The sequence below is a fragment of the Natrix helvetica genome (genome assembly GCF_964273705.1).
Source record: "Natrix helvetica genome assembly, chromosome: 4".
In the NCBI taxonomy this organism is placed as follows: domain Eukaryota; kingdom Metazoa; phylum Chordata; class Lepidosauria; order Squamata; family Natricidae; genus Natrix; species Natrix helvetica.
In genome coordinates, this window is record NC_138550.1 from 164,160,651 (window position 1) to 164,173,150 (window position 12,500).

Consider the following 12,500-nt stretch of genomic DNA (forward strand, 5'->3'; position numbering starts at 1 on the left):
GACCCCCTCTTCTTTGTGGGAGCCCCTTAAATGCTGAAATACTGATACCACATCCCCTCTAATCCTTCTTTTTGCCAGAATCCCTGGTCCTTCTTTCCACTTTATCCAGGAGTGAAATAAAATGCGTCAATCCCATGTCATGCAATTCCAGCATGGTCCTTGGTGCTCTCTGAGCTCAGTGGTTTTCTTACAGATGTTTCATCACTCAGCTGGGTAATGTAGAAAGTTAGCACCCACCCCACTCTTACAAGAATGAAATATTTTAGGAAATATTAAAAAGGCAGACTATTATATTTCCACTAAAAGAGAAATAGAAATCTTAAAGGAGGCAGAAACTCAGAGCTTCAGCTCCCTGCTCCCAGCAGATATTTGGTGCCCATTGAGCAGGACTGGCCCAGCCTATCTTCAAGACAAAAGCCCTTCAGCTCCAAGGTGATGGGATGAAGACATTATAGGATTATCTGGCAGCTGGGTTCACTGCATTACAAAATCCCTGAGGGATATTGCATCAGCCCAAAGTTCAACCAAAGATGACTTCACATGGCCCCATGGGAGTCTGACTACAGCCAAGAGAATACATGTGCTTGCCACAGGAACAGGAAGCTCAAGGGCAAGGCCCAAGAGAGAGTATAAATAACCCGCACTCTCCACTCCATGTGGTCAGGTACCCAGAATCACACATGCTTGGTGGCTCTGCTTTACCATTAAACAATCTTTCCAATCAGCCTCAAGGTTTCTAGTGTCTTTCTCCTCACTTGGAACTGAGCCCAGATAGACATTTCTTCCAACAGTCACATCATCGGCAACATCACAGACTACAAGAAAAGACTCAAGCTCAGAGACCACCAAGAACCCCACAGTTCAACCTTGAGCTACACATATTCTCTCTCTCTCTCTCTCTCTCTCTCTCTCTCTCTCTTTTCTGTCTATCAGCTCACCCTAGGAGCCATCCAGGCAGAAAGACATTTTTTATGTTGCCTTGTTACATTTGTGTTGCATTTGTGCTGATAAATAAATAAAGGTCCTTTATTTATTTATCAGCACAAATGCAACATATATATATAACCTTACACGGGAAAAGACCCGAATACAACAAAACCAGCATATATAATCCCAGTAAGGGTATGGCTAGCTGATGAGAGCTAAATAGCTTGAAATAGATCTATACTAGTGTCCCTTTATTTATTTATCAGCACAAATACAACACACACACACACACACACGTATGTATGTATGTGTGTGTGTGTATGTGTATGTATGTATGTGTGTGTGTGTGTGTATGTATATATATATATGTGTGTGTGTGTGTGTGTGTGTGTGTGTGTTGTAATTGTACTGATAAATAAATAAAGGGAGACTAGTATAGATCTATTTCAAGCTATTTATATATATGTTTTTGTAGATTTTCACGGGTGTAAAGACGGCAACTCCATTCCCATTTTAAGCCCACGCTTGAAGATGGCAGGTGAGATCCTGCCGAAACGTTGCAAATATATATATATATATATATATATATATATATATATATATATATATATATATATATATATATATATATATATATATATATATATATATATATATATATATATATATATATTTGTGTTACAAAATATATATATATATATATATATTTGTGTTACAACCCCTGGTATGCCCAAATATGGGAGGGAGTTCACTACTCCCTCTTTCTGTCCTTCGGCTCATCACAGAAAACCATCCAGGCAGAAACCCATATTTTTATTTTTAACGTTGCCTTTTTATATTTGTGTTGTATTTGTGCTGATAAATAAATAAAGGGAGACTAGTATGGATCAATTTCAAGCTATTTAGCTCTCAAAAAGCCCAGCTTTTTCAACTTCTTCAAACTATACTGGATCATGGTACTTTGGCTGGAACATCCACAGCACAGTTCCTAGGCCCTGGCGAATCTCTTTTCAACATCATATGTACTCAAGAGCAGACCTCATCCTACTGCAGGAGTCCCCCCTCTCGCAGGTGTGGCCCTCCGCCCTTTCGAGGGCCCACCTTGATGACGGATTTATTAATCTCGAGAGGTGGAGGAAGCGGAGACTTAGGGGTTTTTTAGTTAACTGTTTTTTAAAATTTTGTAGGGGTTCCGGGGTTGGGGGGTGGGTGGGTCAGGTCAGGAGCGAGGACAGAGCCAGGTCACTAGGTGTGGTCACGAGCAGAGGGAGCGGAAGGGAGGAGGAGGGGGAGGATGTCGTTCCAGTGCAGGGCCTTTTGATTCCAACGGTCGTAGGGAGGGGCAGATACGAGGACAGATTAAAAACTCGCAGTCGGTTGGGAGACCATGGGTGCTGGTTACACCCGGTCGCATGTACCAACCCCCATGTTCTAGGTGGTCAGGAGCTCCAGACCCAGGGCCTGAGGCTGGTGCTATGCAATGCGAGGTCCGTCGTTAACAAGGCCCCCCTCATTTACGATCTAATTTCGGAGGGGGAGCCGGACCTCGCGGGAATAATGGAGACCTGGTTGGGCCACGAGGGAGGTTTACCCCTCGTGGAAATGTGCCCGCCAGGTTATCGAGCATTTCACCAGCCCCGGGCCCAGGGAAGGGGTGGTGGGGTAGCAGTGATTATTCGGGAGGACTTAGAGCCGAGGGAGTCCACTGTGCCACAGACGTCCGGATGTGAATCCCTTGTTGTGAAATGGGGCCCTGGGAGACAGTTGGGCCTGCTGATAGTATACCTGGCTCCTCGCTATACATCAGCGGCCCTGCCCGAACTCCTCGAGCTGATCGCATCGGTGGCGGTTGAGACCCCCAAACTCTTAGTGATGGGGGACTTTAACCTGCCATCGGTGGGAGAAGCATCCAAGGGGGTTCGGGAGTTCATGGCCTCCATGACAGCCATGGACCTGACTCAATTGATTCAGGGCCCGACACACGAGGGAGGTCACACCTTGGACCTTGTTTTTGTCTCTGGCCAGTGGTTGAGTGATCTGGGAGGAGGGGACTTAACCATCACTCCCCTGTCATGGTCAGACCACTCACTCCTCCGACTTGACTTCCCTGGTGCTACCCCCCGCTGCGGGGAGGCGGAACCGGAAAATACTAGATGGTTCCGCCCCAGGCGCCTGATGGAACCAGAGAGGTTCCAGATGGAGCTTGGGCCACCTTCTGCGGCCCTGACCCGCCCTCGGGTAGATGACCTGGTGGTCGCGTGGAACAATGCGACTACCGGGGCCTTGAACCGGGTGGCGCCTTTGCGGCCTCTCCGGCGGCAACGCTCCACCCTGGCCCCTTGGTTTACCGAGGAGCTAAGGGTGATGAAGCGCCGCAAGAGATGCCTAGAGAGTCGTTGGAGATCCTCCCATTCCGAATTTGACCGGACACAGGTACGAGCCCATTTAAGGACGTACCTTGTGGCATTGAGAGTGGCCAAACGTCAATATTGTGCCACTCTCATTGCATCCGCAGAGAACCGCCCTGCCGCCCTGTTTCGGGTGTCCCGCTCCCTCCTTTTTCAGAGGCCGCGGGAGGCCCCTTTACAGGGTAGGGCAGAGGAATTTGGGAAATATCTGCAGGATAAAATCGCTCAAATCCGGAAGGATTGGGTCCCTTTCAGTGGCCCTGTAGAGGCGTCCGTGGCGAGTCTTGAGAGACCAATCTGGGAGGAGTTTGACTTGGTTGCCATCGAGGATTTGGACAGAGTGCGTGGACGACTGCGACCTACCACATGTTTACTGGACCCGTGTCCCTCCTGGCTTGTACTGGCATCCTGGGAGGTTACACGAGACTGGCTCCTGGGCCTAGTGAATGCTTCGCTGGGTGAGGGGTCTCTTCCAGCCTCCTTGAAAGAGGCGGTGATGAGACCCTTGCTCAAGAAGCCTTCCCTGGACCCTACGGAGCTGGCCAATTATCGTCCTGTCTCCAACCTTCCCTTTCTGGCGAAGGTTGTAGAGAGTGTGGTGGCTTATCAGTTTCCATGACATCTGGAGGAAAATGATTATCTAGACCCGCGCCAGTCCGGCTTTCGCCCTGGGCACAGCACGGAGATGGCCTTGGTCGCGTTGGTGGATGATCTCTGGAGGGCCAGAGATAGGGGTTGTTCCTCTATCCTGGTCCTATTAGACCTCTCGGCGGCTTTTGATACCATCGACCATGGTATCTTGTTGCACCGACTGGAGGGGTTGGGGGTCGGGGGCACTGTTTTATGGTGGTTCGGCTCCTACTTTTCCGGCCGGACGCAACGTGTGTTGACAGGGGAGCAGAGGTCGACTCTAACCCCCCTTACCTGTGGGGTGCCACAGGGGTCGGTCCTCTCGCCACTCCTGTTCAACACATATATGAAGCCGCTGGGTGAGATCATCCGTGGTTTCGGGGTGGGATACCATCTGTACGCTGATGATACTCAGCTGTACATCTCCACCCCGAACCACCCCAACGAGGCCGTCGAAGTGATGTCCCGGTGTGTGGAAGCCGTACGGGTCTGGATGGATGACAACCGACTCAAGCTCAACCCCTCCAAGACGGAGTGGCTGTGGGTTCCGGCCCACCGGTTCAACCAGTTAATTCCATCTCTGGCCATCGGGGGCGTACAACTTGCCCCGGTGGAGCGGGCGCGCAATTTGGGCATCCTCCTGGATGCTCGGCTGTCCGTGGATGACCATGTGACGGCCGTGGCAAGGGGGGCGTTCTACCAGGTTCGCCTGGTGCGCCAATTGCGCCCCCTATTGGACCGGGATGCCTTGCACACAGTCACTCATGCGCTGGTGACGTCTCGCCTGGACTACTGTAATGCTCTCTACATGGGGCTTCCCTTGAAATGCACTTGGAGACTACAGTTGGTCCAGAACGCGGCCGCGCGGGTAATTATGGGGAGTACAAGGTACTCCCATGTGACACCTTTCCTGCGCGAGCTGCACTGGCTTCCTGTGGTCTACCGGGTGCATTTCAAGGTCTTGATAATGATCTTTAAAGTGCCCCATGGCTCAGGACCTAGCTACTTGCGGGATCGTATCCTGCCCCATACATCCCTGCGACCAATTCGCTCGCACAGAGAGGGACTCCTCCAGGTGCCGTCCACCAGACAATGTCGGGGGGCGGCGTCTAGGAGCAGAGCCTTCTCTGTAGCGGGCCCAGCCCTGTGGAATGACCTTCCCCCTGATATTAGGACCACCTCTGACCTCCGTGCCTTCCGGATAAAGCTCAAGACCCACCTATTCCAAGTAGCTGGCCTGGCTCAACCATAGTTCGTTCACACTGCTCCTGACGGGTTTTTTAATTTTGTGGTTTTTGGAATTTTATTAGGGGATTTTAAATTGTGTTTTTAATTGTCTTTATTCATCTGCCTACCTCCTCCATGTACACGTATTCGTTTATTTTTTGTGTGTATTGTCCATATTGTATTTTATGTGTTTTTTACTGTACGCCGCCCCGAGTCCTTCGGGAGAGGGTGCGGCTAAGAAATAAATTTTATTATTATTATTATTATTATTATTATTATTATTATTATTATTATTATTATTATTATTATTATTATTATTATTATTATTATTCAGCTAGCCATACCCTTACTGGGATTTGAACCTGGGCTGTGTTATATATTAAGAAATATTTGTTAGCCACTACACCACAGGCTCTCCTCCTTTATCAGCTAAGCCAGGGAAATAGGTATGTATTTGTGTTATATATTATATTATATAATATATGGTATGCCCATATATTTGGGCATACCAGAGGTTGTAACACAAATACATTCCTATTTCCCTGGCTCAGCTGATAAAGGAGAAGAGCCTGTGGCTTAGTGGCTAACAAATCTGCCTAATATATAACACAGCCCAGGTTCAAATCCCAGTAAGGGTATGGCTAGCTGATGAGAGCTAAATAGCTTGAAATGGATCCATACTAGTTTCCCTTTATTTATTTATCAGCACAAATACAACATATATATGTCTGTCTGTCTGTCTGTCTGTCTGTCTGTCTGTCTGTCTGTCTGTCTGATAGATAGATAGATAGATAGATAGATAGATAGATAGATGATAGATAGATAGATAGATAGATAAACATTTTTATTGTCTTACATGCAGTTACAGGTATACATTCACATAGTTATTATTCATATTTATCTTGATCACTTTTACATATTTATTTTTCCATATAAAAGCTTAAAGTATGCATTTTGTGTTGCTTTGCTTACCATCCCATACACCTATTTTATGTTTTCACCACCCTATTTTTCCTTCTTTTTGCCCTCCCTCCCTTCTCTACTTCCTTCCTTCCTCCTCTCATTTCCCTTCTTCCCTTGCCTCTCTCCTACTCCTCTCTTCCTCTTCCCCCTTCTACCTTCTCTCCTTCACTTTCTATCCCTTCCATCCTTCCTCTCCTTTCCTATTTCTTCCTTCCCTCCCCTTCCTACATATCTTCTCTTTTCTTGCTCATTTCCAGTGATTGCTCTGGGAGAAAGAAACATTTAATGTTAAAATAATGCATGGGACTCTTTTGCTGACCAGCCATGCATCTATGCTCAAACACTGCTCTTCTAAGGCTGCATATTTCCTGCTCCAGAGTCATTGTTACTGGTTTTTTTTTTCTATTGTCTGGGAGCAAATATCTCCTTCAGTGACTCTATTTTAATTCCATCAGAAACCAAACATTTTGCTTGTTTGAAGGCATGATCACAAAATTGCTGATGCCCAGCCAAATGCTTACTCAATCTTACAACAAGCTATTTATTTTTGGAAGTTTTTCCTGCAGGGATGGGAAAAAGGCAATTACGCTGCCAAGAAATAACAGAATGTACCTTGCCCTGAGTTTAATGGATGGATCTTTAAAAACAACACCACCACCACCACCCCCCAAAAAAAGAATATAAACTGATGATAGCATTGACTTGCATTTAATCACCTACTCCCTAGGTGCTGAATGCTTTCAGTAATTAAAGTGACAGGGTTTTGAGTCAAAACAGTGGAACATTTGCACTGCAGGGGGGGGGGGAGATCTGCAAAGGAAAGGAAAGGAAAAACTCATCGGTGGAAAAGGCCCATTGGTCTGAATAGTTTACTCGGTTTTATTTTAAACTCTTCTGCTTCCCCAGAATTGCTGGAGTTTTTCACCCACATTGCACCCTTCTGATTCGTATTGAAATGTCAGGGTGAAGAACAATTGAAAATCTGATAGTGCTAAGCTAACGTACAGAATTTGCAAGGGTGCTTTTTTTTTTTTCAAAAAAATCGAACTCCGTTGGCTCCAGCTCTGGATTGTCCTCCTCTGCAGATTCAGGCTTTGATGGGGGCATGGCACATTTGAACCAAATTTGGGCCCTAGGCAACTGGCATGGACTTCAAACATAGGAGCATCCTGGGGCCATGCGACCTTCCATTTGTGACCTTCCCAACTAGTTTTCGACAAGCAAAGTCCAAAGGGAGGAAGCCAGATTTATTTTACAACCCTTTGATTGACTTAACAACTGCAGGGATTCACTTAACAATCCATGGCATAATGGTGGAAAAATCAAGCATGGCTCACTTAAAAACCTCCTTGCTTAGCAATCCAAAATTCTGGTCCCAATTGTAGCCGTAAATTGAGGGTTATTTCAGACTGATTTTAAAGGGGATTTAAATGTGAACTACATGAAAAGGCTTAGACTCTTAGTCTATTTGTACCAACCAAAGCTAACAAAATATCAATAACCTTTTACGTAAAATTAAAATTGGAGGTTAAATTATTCTTACAAACAGAGATCTCCGCAAAGAGAGACGGGGGAGGGGGGAGGGAGAGAGAGGGAGGGAGGGGGAAGAGAGAGAGGGAGGGAGAGGGGGAGAGAGAGGGGGGAGGGAGGGAGGGAGGGAAGGGGGGAGAGAGGGAAGGGGGGAGGGAGAAAGAAGGAAGGAAGAGAGGGAGGAGGGAGAGAGGGAGGGAGAAAGAAGGGAGGGAGAAAGAAAGGATGGAGGGAGAAAGGGGGAGGGAGGGGGAGGGAGAAAGAAGGGAGGGATGGAGGGAGAGAGGAGAGAAAGAGAGAGGGGGATGGAGGGAGGGAGAAATAAGGGAGGGAGAGAGGGAGGGAGAATAAGATGGAGGGAGAAACGGAGGGAGAGAGGGAGAAAGAAGAGAGGGTGAGAGAGAGAGAGATGGAGGGAGGGAGGGGGAGGGAGGGAGGGAGGGGGAGGGTTCTCCATTATATGGAAATGTTTTGAAAGTATGAATTCTCTGGGTTGTCATTTCATTATTTCAGAGTAGTTTCAATTCAACCAAACTATTTATAAATTCGGGCCCAACGTTTACTCTGCAGATTTTGAGAAGCTATGCATTTCTTTCTGGAAATAATGTCAAAAGCCTCTTATTAATATTAATTTCAATCTCGTAGCCCACAATTTGTCAACAAATTCTCTAAGATCCCTTGCATATACTATATGACCTTAGAACAAGGGAGAATAGAATGAAGATACTTTATGAACTGAGCAGATAAACTAAGTACTAATTGAACTAAGGCAGATATGGCTAACTTTATTTTTCATCTCAGTAAAGATTCTCAGACTTTTTTAAGGTGATTTGGAAAACTTTTCCGAAGTTATAAAATGAGATTTGATGGAGCAGATTTAGATGTGAAGAATCCTCACGTTGGTTTTTCTTCCCAGTACATTATATATGCTTGTCCTTCATAACTCAATAAATAACTTCATGCTTTCTGTTTAAAAGAGACAATAAATTTTCATTTGCTTGCTCTCCACTCAACATTTTGCACAGCTTCACTCTGCTGATGGAATATACAAATTGATTTATTCCAAAATATCCTCTAAACAACATAGAAACATATTACTATATTTTTGCTATTTATTATTTGATACAATCTAGTAGACTCCTTGATTTATGTCTTTGCCTTATATTAGGAATAAGTGTACTAAATCGAGACTGGGTTATTTCTGGTAAGACTTATACAAGGCTGAAAAGTCTAAACTTTAATTACAGTCTAAGGCTCCTTGGAGCGTAGAATCACAACAAAACCTTAAAAGTGTCATCTAGGCTTCCACTTCATCTGATCCCTCATGCAACCAAGATTCAGAAACACAGAGCATTATTAATCTCAGTAGCTTCCCTAATTCAGTGATGGCTATTGACAAACAAGTTGAAAAAGGGCTGTTTAGTGTTTTGAGAATTATATACATATGGCAGCTAATTGAAAAATGAGTATATGGAACATTTAGAATAATAGAACATGTAAAGCCACTTTGCCCTAGTAGAAATTGGGAAAGTGTGAGTTTTAATCCTGCATTTAGGCAAGAAAACTAGCTGGTTGACTTTGGGACAATTACCAGGGGAGGGAGGGAGAGAGGGAGGGAGGGAGGGAGGATTACCAGGTCTATTTGCCTGCTTAAGCCAAACAAGGAGAGGATGAAAGATGATAGACCATGATAGATCATGATAGATAGATAGATAGATGATAGATTGATAGATGATGATAGATGATAGATAGATAGATAGGTAGATAGATAGATGATACATAGATGATAGATAGATAGATGATAGATAGATGATAGATAGATAGATAGATAGATAGATAGATAGATAGATAGATAGATAGATTGATAGATGATAGATTGATAGATGATGGATGGATGGATGGATGGATGGATGGATGGATGGATGGATGGATGGACGGACAGACAGACAGATGGAGAGGAGACAGACAGAGAGAGACAGAGAAAGATACAGTAGGTAGGTAGGTAGGTAGACAGACAGACAGACAGACAGACAGACAGACAGACAGACAGACAGACGTAGAGGAGAGAGACAGAGAGAGACAGAGAAAGATACTGTAGATAGATAGATAGATAGATAGATAGATAGATAGATAGATAGATAGATAGATAGACAGACAGACAGACAGATAAATGATAGATAGATCTTTGATTTCCCCAAATTTTGTAACCCAATTTTGATATTTATGCATTTGATTGGCTAAATTAGAAGATACCAAACAAGGCTGTTAAGAAGAGTAATCTAAAAATGGTGAGGCATGAATAAGAAGGCAGCCTCCCAACATCTTCATTCATAACGGGATTCTAGAGTAAATCTTCCAAAAATATCCCAATTAGCAGTAAGTTCTATTTTCACAGAGCTCTTCCCTGCATTATCTCTTAGAACAGGTTTGTCAAACTCACATTGTCAAATGGCGTCATCAAGTGACATTTCAGGACTTTCTTCCCCTTGGCTAAACTGGGCATGGGTGTAGCCAGCATGCAATGCATCCGGCCCATGGGCCAGGAGTTCGACAGCCGGGAGCCTTAGAGCATTATCTTCATTGTTTATTACCCTACTTCTATATTTCAATGGTCACCTGGTTGGTGTGGAGTGAAGTACCTGGTTCAAAAGTTAGGCAAATACTTGTTGGATCATTCATGTTCAGAATGTTTGGGGATTTCAAAGGAATTGGATTCCAAACCTTCCCTGTCCTCCATTGTCTCCTGGAGTTTGGTCAAACTCATAATCATTGTGTTGATGACACCATCTAACCATCTCATCCTCTGTTGTCCCCTTCTTCTTTTGCCTTCTGTCTTTCCCAGCACCAGAGTCTTTTCCAGGGAGTCCTCTCTTCTCATTAGGTGGCCAAAGGATTTGAGTTTCAGCTTCAGCATTGGCCCTTCCCAAGAACAGTCATGGTTGATCTCCTTTGGGATAGACCAGTGGTGGGCAACCTTTTTTTTCAACTGAGCCAAATCTCGCCAAAACCACGATTGAAATTTACTTTGAGAGCCACATTTTTAAAACCAAAAATACATAGGATGGTACACTGTTTTTAGTTTCAATAAGTTTTTATTGAGAATATTCTGCATGCAAGTATCCACATAGGTCGGGAGGATACAAATAACACAACTAATAAAACAAAAACTTTAGAACGATATTATTTATCAATAACGTTAAATTCCGTAAAATTTGCCTTACAATGTAGAAAAAATTACATCCTGACATTGACTGACAAAGTCACAACCACTAATGTGAACATTGGCCTTGCATTTCCTTGGATAGTTTGAGTAAGTCAGGTTTGTATGTTGTTGTTTCTAATTTCATCTCTCTCTCCCACTTTCTTTCTTTTTTTCTTTTTCTTTCTCTCTCTCTCTCTCTGGCTCTTTGTCTCTCTCTCCCTCCCTCCCCCATCTCTGTCACTCTGTGTGTGTGCCTGTCTGTCTGTCTCTCACTCACTCTGTGTGTGTGTCTGTCTCTGTCTCTCCCTCTGTCTCTCTCCCCTCCCTTCCTCTCTCTCTGTCACACTGTGTATGTGGGTGTGTCTGTCTCTCACTCATTCACTTAATCACTCACTCTGTGTGTGTGTCTCTGTCTGTCTATCTTTCTCTCCCTCCCTCCCCCTCTCTGTCTCTCTCTGTCTGTGTGTGTGTGTGTGTCTGTCAGTCTCTCTCTGATTCCCTCCCTCACTCCCTCTCTCTGTTCCTCTCTCTGTCTGTCTTTCTCACTCACTCACACACACACACACACACACACACACACACACTGTGGTCACCTTGTTGAGTGTTCCAATCACATTTGAAACACTCAACAACTGGCCTGCATTTATGGTATTTTGCAGCATTCTGCAGTCATAGGACCAAAATTGGTTGTCACTCGCCCGGGCTTTTGCAGAAGCTTCCCTCCGAAGCCCGAGAGGAGGGAGGGGAGCGGGCACCCGGCACACAGAAGAGCCGCATTAAAGGGTGTAAAGAGCCGCATGTGGCTCCCGAGCCGCGGGTTGCCCACCACTGGGATAGACCAATTGGACCTCCTTGCAGTCCAAGAGACTCTCAAGAGCCTTCTCTAGCATCACAATTCAAAAACATCAATTCTTTGGCATTCAGCCTTCCTTATGGTCCAAGTTTCACAGCCATACATTACTATTAGGAAAACCATAGCTTTGAGTTTAATACTTAGTCATGACTGGGCTATTTTTTGTTTGTTTACCATAGTTTTTGGAGTATAAGACTCACCGGAGTATAAGACGCACCAAGGTTTTGAGGGGGCAAAATAATAAAAAAAAGGTTTTGCACTCTGCAAACCTCCCAAAAATGGCCCGGTTTTTTTGCAAAAAAAGGCCCGGTTTTTTTGCAAAAAAAGGCCCATTTTTTGTCAAAAAAGGGCATGGATAGCCTTTAGGTTTATAGAGTGCTCCTGGGGACTGGGGGGGGGGAATGAGCAAAAATGGCCGTTTTTTGCTCATTTCTGCCCTCCACTGCCCCCAGGAGCACTCTGAAAGCTTCCTAAAGGCTGTGGACGGCCGTTTTGGTGAAAGGGGCAGGGTTTCTGGAGAGAAAAGAATGCTGTATTCAGTGTATAAGACACACTCAGATTTTCAGCCTCTTTTTTAAGGGGAAAGGTGTGTCTTATACTCCGAAAAATACAATCGTTACTAGGTTTATACTCCACCTTCTTCCTCCAATTTCCTCCACTGCTCCAAAATTGCTGTAAAATGCTGGGCGCAAAATTCTGCCCCCTTTCCCATGTATACCAGAGGTGGTATTTAGCTAGTTTGGACCAGTTCATACCCCCA

The 12,500-nt window shown here is 44.8% G+C and overlaps 1 protein-coding gene across 1 annotated transcript in view; it reads right to left on the reverse strand.

Annotated features, from left to right (window-relative positions):
- The window catches only part of FAM135B (family with sequence similarity 135 member B), a 166,278-nt gene that overhangs the window by 101,823 nt on the left and 51,955 nt on the right, over positions 1-12,500 (reverse strand). The window lies entirely within an intron of this gene.